The sequence below is a fragment of the Sus scrofa genome, chromosome 15, assembly GCF_000003025.6.
Source record: "Sus scrofa isolate TJ Tabasco breed Duroc chromosome 15, Sscrofa11.1, whole genome shotgun sequence".
In the NCBI taxonomy this organism is placed as follows: Eukaryota; Metazoa; Chordata; class Mammalia; order Artiodactyla; family Suidae; genus Sus; species Sus scrofa.
Window position 1 is genome coordinate 8,909,562 of NC_010457.5, and position 12,522 is coordinate 8,922,083.

Below are 12,522 nucleotides of genomic sequence, written 5' to 3' on the forward strand. Positions count from 1 at the left end.
ATCTCTGTGAACCAGTTAGTTTCCAGTCTGTGGGGCTTCCCACATGGGAGGTAAGTGGTTGTTTATATCATGAAATCGCCCCTCCTACCTCTTGATGTGGCCTCCTCTTTTTCTTCTGGAGTAGGATATCTTTTTTAAGGTTTCTGGTCCATTTGGGTGGAGATTGCTCAGCCTTTAGTTGTGAATTTTGTTGTTTTTAGGAGATAAGTTGAGCTCCAGTCCTTATATTCTGCCATCTTAATCTCTTCCATCTAGACGAGCTCCCAAAATACTTATTTTAAAATGCAAGTGTATACAGAAGAATGATATCACAAATAACTTTTACTGTACATAAGTTGAGTAAGAAAGTTACTCCATTGCCCCAGAGCCAGTGGTTGATGATATTTACACAAAAATGTGTATACAAAGAAGATGGTACATCCTGAAAAGTTAACATTTTTTTCTTTGCTTCTCATATGGACTGTTGCTAGGGATTTCAGGAGCCATGACTAATTTGGGGTTTCCAGAGATCTTAATTTTAAAGAAAGATATCCAATAAAGAAGAGTTTTGAATCAAGAAAGAATCTTGCATGAGAAAACCTTTATATAGATATTGAGGAATTAATTAAGTATTTTTAACTTGAAATCAAAATGAAATCAGAATGAATGCTTACACTTGGTGACCTAAAAACTCTAGTTTGGATTCATAGGTAAGTGAAAAAATGAAAACAGAATCCATTCTGAAACATTCATTTATTTGTCAACCTGTGTAAGTTAGAGTAGTAGAGTTTTAGGATTATATTACACAGTAATATTAAGCCACACTTTCATATTTTCAGAAAGTGTGGTAGCTTATAGTTATAGTTACCCAAAAGAATATGTGAAAGAAGTATCCTGTTGGAAAAGTAAATTGATGGGGTAGAATGTTTGGAAGAAGAGAGTGGATATGGGCAAGTTAAGGAGCTTGTCCTTGGATGGAAACTCTGGAGGCCTGAATGGAGGTTGTATAACTCTACTGAGGTGCTGAAAAATGGCCAGTCTGTTTTATTTTTGAGGCCTTTCTGGGCTCTATTTATGTCACAGTAAAGTGATCCTTTACATTTTTTGGAAATTAATATGTAACTCAAGGTGCTCTTTGTTTAAGTTCCAGAACTGTTTTAGCTCTGTGATTTTACATGGCTGGCCAGGTAGCCATGGGGAACACTGGTAACAAGAATCTGGAATAATAGCTGTGTCCCCTAGTTCTATGAATAGATGTCTAGAGGAAATGATAGCTTCTGAACTTGAGTGAGAATGCATCTCCTACACTGTCTGACTTCCTCTTGAGTCAATTGACAGTATGTAGTTTTGACCGAGTCTTAAGGTAAAGTGAATTAGAGCATGCATAACTCTGCTTTTTGTGATATTAGACTGAATTGATTTTCTAAGACATTTTCATGGATTTGTTTTTACCTTTGTCAGGCACTATCATAGTCTAAAGCAAATCCCATTTATATGTCTTTATGCTTCATACAAGGGTTTTTTTCCTTAACCGATACCCCCTCCCTTGCTTCCCCCTCCCTCTCTCCCTCTCTCCCCCACCCCAAACTCTTTCTCTCTCTTAAATCCCAGAGCTTGGCATTTAAGTAAGGGTCAGTATATCTATGAAACAAGGTTGTTAGGGTTGTTGGGAAGATTGGAAATTCCTCATGCCAGGATCCTGATGCACAGTAGGCCAACAGCACCATCTAGTATTATTCACATTTGTGCAAAGCACTATTTGCAGAAACTATATTCTTCTTTTATCCTGTTTTTTTAAAAGTAGATATTGATGAGAATGGCACATCCAGAAATGAGAAATAGAAGGTGAGGAGCACTGAGAACATTTTGCTAATGAAATTTAAGGGGGTGGGGAGTGTCAGTTAAGAAGGTTTGAGACAGGGATAAGTGCTAACAGCTACAGGAAGCAAAAGAGTAAAGGATTTGAGAGAAAGGAAGGGAAAAAAGATCTTGCCACCCTAAAGCGTTGTGTAATTTGCAGGTAAAAATGTCTAGCTATCTAATAGATTGTGCTTTCAAGACAAAATTTCACCTATTTATTTTACCAGAAAAAAAAAAGTGACTGTCTCCTCTATTTATTATCAGAAGTAAGTGCAAAACCAAAGAGGAGAAATAAAGCAAATTGACTAATACTGTTCTCTTCTGGAGTCTCCAGCTGGCAAGTATCTTACACAAAATATAGTTTGTTTGATTTATTTCAGATACTCAAAATGGGAAAAATGGCTCCAGGTAATTTTTCAAGCTTATTTTAGTTCATTTAATATTTAATAACTTAATGGAGTAGTCTGTGTGCCCTAAGTATGTCAAAAAGTAGAATTGAAATTTGAAAAGGAACTCAAATTTTACAAGTTTTTTTTATTTTTAGAGTAATTAACTATTATAAGTAATTCTTCAGATTTTTCTGATTCTAATTAAATGGGAGAACAGTTGTGTTTTTATATAATATATGATCCATAAAATCAGCCTAATCCATTCTTGCTTATGAATCCTTATCCATTCACTGACCAAGCAACTATGCATTTAAAGTTAAGTGACTGTTTTTGTAAAGCACTGGCATGAGCCTGTGAAGTCTGTAGGCTCCACCCTTAATCAGTCATTAATACTCTACCAACATGAGCTTTCTAAATTTTAGGGTTAAGATAGGCATAGAAATAATTACAAAATGGTGCACAAAGGGGCTAAGAATACATTTTACATCATGCTATGGAAATACAATGGAAGATAGATTCAGCCTGACACAGAAGAGGAAGAAATTTTTATGACAAATGTCAAGAATTGTGCCCTCATGTTTCTGCAGGAGTTAATCAAGAAATATGAGTTGAGCCTATAAGAAATACTCTACTCTTTTTTGTAAGAATGCTGCAATGTAAGTATAAATATATACATCGGCTGTCTCTCTGCTTCAGTGCCGAGGTTGGTAGGTCGAAGTGAGTGTTGTGTTGAAGAGCTCAAGTCCCATCTAATGGGCAGCATTGTGACTCAGCCTTGGCACTTGTCATCCAGCAGGAAAGATAGCCTCGTGTTGCCAAACATAATTTTTCAGAAGATATTTGAAACTAAGACTTTTTATATGAAATATATTGATCTGTTATTATTGGCTTGTGATTGAAAATTTTTATATATACCATGTTTGCATATACAAAGAGGAGCAAACAAAACAAATCTCTAGAATAGGTTATAACCTGTGAAGCAAGTACTGTTTGAGCTGGGGTGGAGGAACAGAATCTGCACATGTAGGAATTCTAGGAGATAGGAAAGCTAATAAAGGCAGGGAGAGAAAGTATGACATCTGGACAGAGAACATGTGAAATGTTTGGTTTAGTTTAAATGTAAGTATGTGTTAGAGTTCCCTTTGTAGTTCAGCAGATTGAGGACCTGATGTTTTCTGTGAGGATGGGGGTTCGATCCCTGGCCTTGCTTTAAGGATCCAGTGTTGCAACAAAGGTGCACCCTAGGTCACAGACGCCACTCTGATGCAGTGTTGCCATGGCTGTGGTGTAGGCCATGACTGCAGTTCCAATTCATCCCCTAGCCCGGGAACTTTCATATGCCCCTCATGCATCCATAAAGAGAAAATATATTTTTTTAAATAAATAGAAGTATGTGAAGGAGAGCAGAGGAAGATGCTACATTGATTATTTAGGTATATACACAATCAAGTTGTTGAATTCAGCACTTAGATGCCTGCACCCCTGGATCTAGGCAGTTTGCTCCACCTAATTTATACAGCCATTAACTTTTTTTTTCTGGCCATAATTGCAGCATATGGAAGTTCCTGGGCTAGAGGTCAAATTGGAGCTGCAGCTGCAGGCCTGTGCCACCATAGCAAGGCTGCATCTGCAAGCTATGCCACAGCTTAGGGCAATGCTGGATCCTACCCCACTGAGCAAGGACAGGGACGGAACCCACAACCTCACAAAGATTACATCAGCTGCTAACCTGCTGAGCTACAAGAACTACATATATGCACGGTCTTAAAGGATTAGAGTGGTTTGGACTCTGTTCCACAAATGTTAGAAGAGTGATGGTCATCATGCGGGAGAAACATGAGGCAAGGGATCATACAGGAGATCGATGGAGAAACATGAGGCAAGGGATCATACAGGAGATCGATGGAGAAACATGAGGCAAGGGATCATACAGGAGATCGATGGAGAAACATGAGGCAAGGGATCATACAGGAGATCGATGGAGAAACATGAGGCAAGGGATCATACAGGAGATTGATGGGCCTAATCACAACCTTCCCCAAAATGGGCAGTCACCCTTTGTAGGAGTGGTGAGTTTTAATCTTTACTTATCTATTTTAATCTATCTATCCTGTTATAAAGTGTATTTAAAGCAATTATTCAATTTATCTTATCACATGGTGATGATACCTTTATCTTTGGGGACCCCATTTAGATGGGAAGTTAAAGTATACTTTTCTATAAGATATTTTTCTATTGATTACTACCTCAGTCCAAATGGTCATTCTTGCAACCAGGTTTGATTATATTTTTAAATTTACTTCCATACTGAACTTAATAACATTGTAAAAAAGCTTATAGGATAATTTTTGAATACATCACTCTTAAATTTCTTCCCTTAAATCTAGTTTTTACAGACAATGTGAAAGTTATCTTCTTTGTTCACCACCTTACTTAATAAGATAGATTATTTGCTAGGAAAATAAACATTGTCTCTTAAACTCAACTAAACTTTGGTATCCCCAATCTTGTTTGCATAAATAATGTAACCAATTAAAGAAGCGGATCTTGAAGAAGAACACTGAGAGAAAGCTCTCGCATTTTATTTGTTTTTTTTTTTTTCTTTTCTGCTCAAAGATATTTTGAAATTACACTTTGTCACGAGACACAAACTTCCCTTTCCATTCTTATGGTGGTTGGTGAATAAATTAAAAATGGTGTGAACATTTCATGTAGGAATACTTTCATTTTTCAGTTTAACAAACACTTTAATCAGCCTTCCTTTGTTCCTTTGGCTGGTGAAGTGACATGAAAAGTAGAATACTGGATAAAACAGCATGGTTCGCAGACAACCTAAGTATTTTATAAAATGCATATCATCTAAAAAACCCTAAGTGTAATATTTCATTTAGGGGACCCTGGGTTTGGATGAGGATAGATCAGGAGAAATAATTATCCGCCGTGGCAGTGAAGAGAGTGGTTGCCAAAGCAACAATCCTGATTGACAACCAGGACACTTGCTTTACTCAAATCTCTAATCCTAAAACATCTTGAGTGCAAATTTCTCTTCTATGGAGAATTAAAAAAAATCTTTCTCACATGGCCCATTTAATGAAAAGCTTAAATTAAATAAAACATCTGATAAAAACTTAGAGACAGCTCAAAATTTTTAGATTCTTGAGCACTGATCCTCAACAACATATTTTGACTTATTGACTATAGGCTTCTATTTGGATAAACTGCAAATAGTTTATATTTCTAAAAAGAGCAATCTTTCATTATTCCCAGAGTAAAAGACATTTAGTTAATGGGACATTCCATCTAAAGTTTAGGTCATTTTTCTTTCTCTGCCTGTCTCTGTCTCAGTTTATCTATCTTATCTATCTATATCTAATCTATCTCAGTCTCTCTCTCTATAGATAGGTAGATAGAGAGATTTTAAAATTTGCATATATATAAATTTTAAATCTTTGGATTCAGCAGCTAGAACCCAATCTGGGTGAAACACCAAGGGTTTCTGTATAGAGTCATTATTTTTGATGCCCATACAAAATCTGCCTTTATTATCATTAAGATAATGAGGTTAAATAAGAACAATCTCTTAAGAGATCAAAAAAATTTTCATATAGTATGACATGTGTGTTCTCTGGTATCTTTTGAACTGTATCATGATAGAGAGTATTAAAATTCTTGCATAGACACTGCAATTGACTTTACTTTTGCTCACTCATCTTTTTCCTATGCATTCCTGTAGGTAAGGACTATCTTTTTAAAACTAAAACAAATCTCAGTTCTTTGACTGCCTAAAAGCTTTCAGTGGCTCCCCATGTCCTTAAAAAGAAGCTTAAGATGTATAATATAGCTTAGTGGCCCCTTTTTTACCCAACCTCTGTCTGTTTTATAGACTCATTTCTTGTAATACCTTTTCTAACTATCAAATTATTCAGTCTTTTCTTCAATCAAATTATATTGAAATATTTACTTCCTTGCAATTCTACCATTTCTGTAAACTGTCTAGAATGGCCCCGCCATACTGCCTGCCCTCCAGAGAGGATTTTACCTAGTTAACTCCTACTCATAATTGTAGAATTGGCTCAGATCTCATCTTCTCTAAGAAAGTCAGTCTGATATTCCAGACTAAATTAGGTGCTCCTATTTAAAATTATATTATTATAATTTACTACTCAAATATTTACTGATAGAAAGGATGAATAAAACATTCAAATGCATGTCGCTCTGCTACAGAGAATATAGAGATAAGATTCTTCTTATGCACTAATGATAAGATCCTGTTGGGTGAACTGGCACTGACTAGCTATCTTCCCTATGATTTCTAGTAAAGATTACTTAATAGTGAATATTTCAATATTAAAACTTTTCAGGGATGGTTAATTTTTATGCATAAATAATTCATACAACATGCCAGCTTATATTATAGTTATATACAAAAGTGTTTGGTGCTAATTTTTCCTAGCTGATTCATCGCTCAAATCCTGACCTCTCATGCCAAGAATTATTGATATTATTCTATTATAGTAGTCCATGAAAGTTGACTCACGGTCTTCAGTACTAGAAACATCTCAGCCAAGTTTTCTGTTGAATTTTGAGGCTTGATAAATCATTTGCTTCCTATAAGAGTCTTGAAGAATATATATTTATGTATGGCTCTGTCTCTGTGCTATACAGCAGAAATGGACACAACACTGTAAAGCAACTATACTTTAAAGAAAATGAAATTTAAAAAATTGTTTTTAACAATACTTTAAACCTTCTCAAGATAAATTAATAGATTAGTGAAGTGACCATTTATCTATGAGTATTATTTAGATACTTTGGTTTTTATTAAATGATGTTGAAACTTAAATATCCTTCTTTGTTATAATGATGTCTTTATTCATATTTATGCTTTTGTATTATTCCAGATCTGAATTAATTCATTTTTTATTCAATGCAGTCTATAGTTATGATTATTTTTTATTAATCATTAAGGCAGCTTTTAATTGGTGTATGTAGTCAGTAGAGAGCGCCACATGGCAAGATAGAAGCTGATAAAGCGAAGCACAGGTTTGCAAGATGTAGTCTTTTCAGCTGTCATTTGCATTTCAGTTTTCAGTGGGCTATAAGAAAAGTAACATACCAGCATCTATATAAGGTAAAGTAGTGTAAACTATGTGATAAATAATGGAATAAACCATTCATTCATTCTAAATCTGTTTATATTTGGCAACATTGTGTGCCATGTACCACAAGTTCCAGAGTGCCGCAGGCTGCTGTACATGGCATAGGAGCAGGAGGGTGGAATACAGTTGGCACTGAGTTTTTTTATGGATAAGATTTTATTAGTTCACTACCCATACTTTTAAAATTTCAGCCTAGTCTGTTGAGCCCTAACCACAGTGCTAAGATTATTGTTTTCTTTTATAATCTAGTGTAAAAGTGTCCAGTAAGAGTCTTTGGTTTAAGGTTCTGAATATTTCACTTTCTAAGGATTCATTATTTCTTTTTTTTGTAGGTCGGATATGCTAATGTGATTTTTCTTATATCTATAATGTTTACTGATTACTTACACTGCACTAAATAACTGCTAAGTATTTTAGAAATATACCTTGTTTGTATCTCCTTAAAAAAGCCCATGCATTAACAGTATTACCTTCCCCATTTGTTAAGCAGAGAAATAAATTCACATTGGTAAATGAATTAAGCCATTAAAGTATGCTAGAAACTAATGAAAAGACATAGGTTCAAGGCCTGATCTGTCTCTGTCTCCACCATCTAAACATTTTATCAGTGCATAAGTACACTACATTTCAGAATAAATGTCCTACTCCCTCAGCAACAAATAATACCTGAATTCCAGGTGTGGCAAGACTAAAAGCTCTGCTTCTCAAGCATACAAATACACTTCATTTCCCAGAAATGACCATGTATTAGTCAACGGAATATGCGTGGAAATGAATTTTTCCATTGTTAAGCTAATGCTTTTAAGATGTTAGTATGCCCCTTTATATCCCTTTATCCCATTCCTTAAGGTGAACAGTGACAGAAGCTCTTGGATATGAAAGCCATAGGATTCAACCTGAACCACTGGGAACCTGAGTCACTGCATTGGATTAAGCTAATTCTTGGCTGCTGCATGAGCAAGAAATAAACATTTATCACAGTGAAAGCATTTATGGCTCCATTTAATTGTTAGCAAGACTTAGTCCACCCTCTACACCAAGAATTTCCATTTAAAATAATTTGTTTGTTACCTATTCTTATCATAATCCAAGTTGAGGAATTATAATTTGTGGGGAGTCTATTCCATTTCACCAGATGATTCAGATTTTCTCTTCTTTTCTCTCTCTTTAAATTTCATTATGTTGCCTGACCAATTCTCCATGAATTATTTTTAAATGTTTTGTGAAATGAGGTAAAAGAGAAAATAGAGGAAAGAAAAAATAAAGGAAAGGATAAGGGGGAAAAGAAGAAGAAAAAAAAAAAAAGAATGAAAGAGGAGGAGAGGAGGAGTTCCTGTCATAGCTCAGTGGTTAACAAACCTGACCAGCACCCATGAGTATGCGGGTTTGATCCCTGGCCTCACTCAGTGAGTAAGGATCTGGTGTTGCCATGAGCTGTGGTGTAGGTCACAGATGCATCTCAGATCTGGTGTTGCTGTGGCTCTGGCATAGGATGTCAGATTTAGCTCCAATTAGACCCTTAGCCTGGGAACCTATATATGCCGTGGGTGCAGCCCTAAAAAAAAAGAGTGTAAATAAATAAATAAATAAATAAATAAATTCCTAATTTTGATGACTTTTTCTCTGGGATTTCTTGCAGCTGAAAACCTTCATAATTGCTTCAGAAATACTAAAAGAAAGACTAATCTTAGAGGGCAGAATTAAGAAGTGATTGGTTGAATAAGTAAAGAACAGGAAAGTGTCAGAGTTGAGTCTGAAGGTCTATAAGGCTGGTGGAGTGAAACAGTAGGGATATTTTTTAGGGATAGAAGTCCGGCGCCTACTTATAGCAAGGTGCATATAGGACTTCCAGATGTAATAGGCAGATGGTCATAAATAACAATTTTCAAATATGGGAGTAGCCTGAAGTTTTCACTTGGCAGTGAGAGTTGAATTGTGGCAATGGTTAAAATCTCTAGGGTAATAATTACAAAGACAATGGAGAACATTGAGTGAGTGTAGATAAGGAGAAATTATTGTTGGAAATAAGTAACAGAATATGAAAAACATATAAATATGGAAGTAAGGCAGAGCTCCAAGATTGGGTTGGCCAATAATATAAAGTCAAGTAGATGACTTCAAAGGCAAAATATGAAAATGTGTCTTCAAACTGACAAGGTTTCACATGCTGCTCTTTCCTTATAATATGGTTCTCTAACCTGACCTTATGCTTATTTTTCCTTGGCCTCTTCCACATTTCACCATCCCAGGCTTTCTCATTAAGAGAAGCCTCAGCATTCTCTAAATTCATTATGTAAATCAAAGCCACACTACCAATTTTTCTTATATTAAATATTTTCCCTTTAGATGATCACTGGAAATCTTATATCTCCTATTTCTATCAAAGTTAATTTCTATACCACTTAAAATCAAAAGACAGACAACCAAATACAAAATTGGGCAAGACACTTGAACAAGCATTTCATAAAGATACTTAGACAGCTAGTACAGATTTGAAAGATCCTCAGCCCCATCAATAGTCGGGGAAGTGCATATTAAAACTACAATGCATCATTGTTACAAACTAATCAGATTTGCTATTGGTGAGAATGTAGAGCAGCAGAAACTCTCATATATGCTAGTGGGTGTATATGAGATTGATACAAACGTTTTTTTTTGGGGGTTTTTTTTGTTTTGTTTTTTTAGGGCCACACCCCATGGCATATGGAGATTGCTAGGCTAGGGTCTAATCAGAGCTGTTGCTGCTGGCCTATGCCACAGCCACAGCATCTAGCGATCCAAGCTACATCTGCGACCTACACCACAGCTCACGACAATGCCAGATCCTTAACCCACTGAGCGAGGCCAGGGATCAAACTCACAACCTCATGGTTTCTAGTCGGATTTGTTTCTGCTGCGCCATGATGGGAACTCCAATACAAACCTTTGGAAAGTTGGCATTATTGATTAGGATTTAATATATACTTACTTTATGTTTCAAGAACTCCAATTCTAAGTGTACACTTAACAGAAATGGATATGAAGCATAACCAAAGACATTTGTAAGAATACTCAGAGTAGGGAGTTCCTGTCATGGCTCAGCAGAAACGAATCTGACTAGCATCCATGAGTATGCAGGTTTGATCCCTGGCTTTGCTCAGTGGGTTAAGGATCCGACATTGCTGTGAGCTGTGACTTCGGTTGCAGACTCGGCTCAGATCCCGTGTTGTTGTGGCTGTGGTGTAGGCCAGCAGCTACAGCTCTGATGTGACCCCCTAACCTGGGAACTTGCATATGCTGCAGGTGCAGCCCTCAAAAAAAAAAAAAAAACACCCCACCCCCAAAAAAGAATAGAATGTATTGTATCAGTTCTTAAATGGAAATGAAACGTAAATATCTATTCTGATTAGGTTGGATTAAATATAAATTTATCTCATACACTGTAATAATATACTGAAATGAAAAGAAAAACAGGTAAAACTACTTCTACATACAACATGGGTGAACTTCACAAATATAATAATGAGCAAATAAGTGAAACACAAAAGATCGTATGTTAAACCATTTAAATAAAGTTCAAAGATGAACTAAGATAAAATTAAATATATGGTTAGAAGTCAGGAGAGTGATACTTTGGAGGGGAGGTAACAGTCAGTATTTGGGAGAAGGTACCCTGGAGGACTTTGAGTGTTATAAATGCTCAAGAAGTTTCTTGGTGTGGGTGATGGTTATAAGGGTTCAGTATAACACATCAAGTCACTTATGACTTGTGGTCTTACTGGTATACATGTATTTCTTTAATTAATATATTTCTCAAACTTCCTATCCTTCCCTTTTATATGTGTTTGTAGTTTCTATTCAAAATCTTCAAAAGTAGTTTCTACTTTCAAAAAAGTTTCTACTTCAAAGTCAATCTTGTTGACTTTTCTTAATCCATCATTTTTGGTTCCAACCATACCTGTGGAAATTTTCCTTTTTTTTAATCTAACTTAACCATTTCTAACAGCGACTCTTTTAGAGCTTTTCCCCACTTCAAATTTCCGACTCTTTCTTGATTGACACCTTTAATTTTCTCTTTGCCTCACTCTTCAGCTTTATCTTCATAGACCATACAAGAGAGCTAAAATTTTGAAGAATTTTTCTAAATCTTCCTTGAGAACAGGAGGATTATATAGCAAGACTATAAATGTTTATTAAATAATTTTGATAACAGATAAACTGAAGTTCACTAGATCACCATTTCACTTCCATAGTATCCATCACTTCTGTGCAGTTACATTTATATGGAACTGCTCATTCCTATCTTCCTTCTTTGACTGAAAGCTCAATAAGAGTTTAACATGATATGCATATATATATATATATATATATATATATATATATATGTTGTCTTTTTGCCATTTCTTGGGCCGCTCCCACGGCATATGGAGGTTCCCAGGTTAAGGGTCAAATCCGAGCTGTAGCTGCCAGCCTACACCAGAGCCACAGCAACGCAGGATCGTTAACCCACTGAGCAAGGGCAGGGATCAAACCCACAACCTCATGGTTCCTAGTCAGATTCGTCAACCACTGTGCCACGACGGGAACTCCTGCTTACTATATTTTTAAGTGAAAGGAAGCCTGCAAAATATTGAAAGAATGGTTTCAGCAGCCAAAGTAGTTAAGAATTAGAATTAATGTAATATCTAAGTAAATAAATTTATTTTGCTTTTTAATGGGAAATGGAAGAAAATTTATATTTTGGCCACTTTCTATAACTTCATATTTGTTGAGGACAGTAGAAGTGAGAAGGAACCACCATTTAACAGTAGAGTATGTATCATCCAGTAGTTATTTTATATTCTTCGTTTTCAGCACTGCATTTTTGAAGTGGGTCTTGTTATCTCAATAACACTTTTGAAAACAGAGACTCAGAAAAGTCAAGTAAGTAACTTGCTGAAGATCGTGTAAAAATTAAATGACCTACCCAAGATTCAAACCTTTTGGCTGATTCCAAAACCCATGATCTTTCTTCTCTATCTTCCTTATTTCAATGAAGGTTAATAACACATGCTTATATGTATTAAGGCTATCAGGGCCTTCAGATTACTTGTGTAGCATTTTAAAATATGACATTCTATTGGCTCCCCTTTACTTTGGTGCTTAACATTTAATAT

At 35.7% G+C, this 12,522-nt stretch overlaps 1 protein-coding gene across 13 annotated transcripts in view; it reads right to left on the reverse strand.

Annotated features, from left to right (window-relative positions):
* Positions 1 to 12,522, reverse strand: part of KYNU (kynureninase) — a 135,617-nt gene that overhangs the window by 62,227 nt on the left and 60,868 nt on the right. The window lies entirely within an intron of this gene.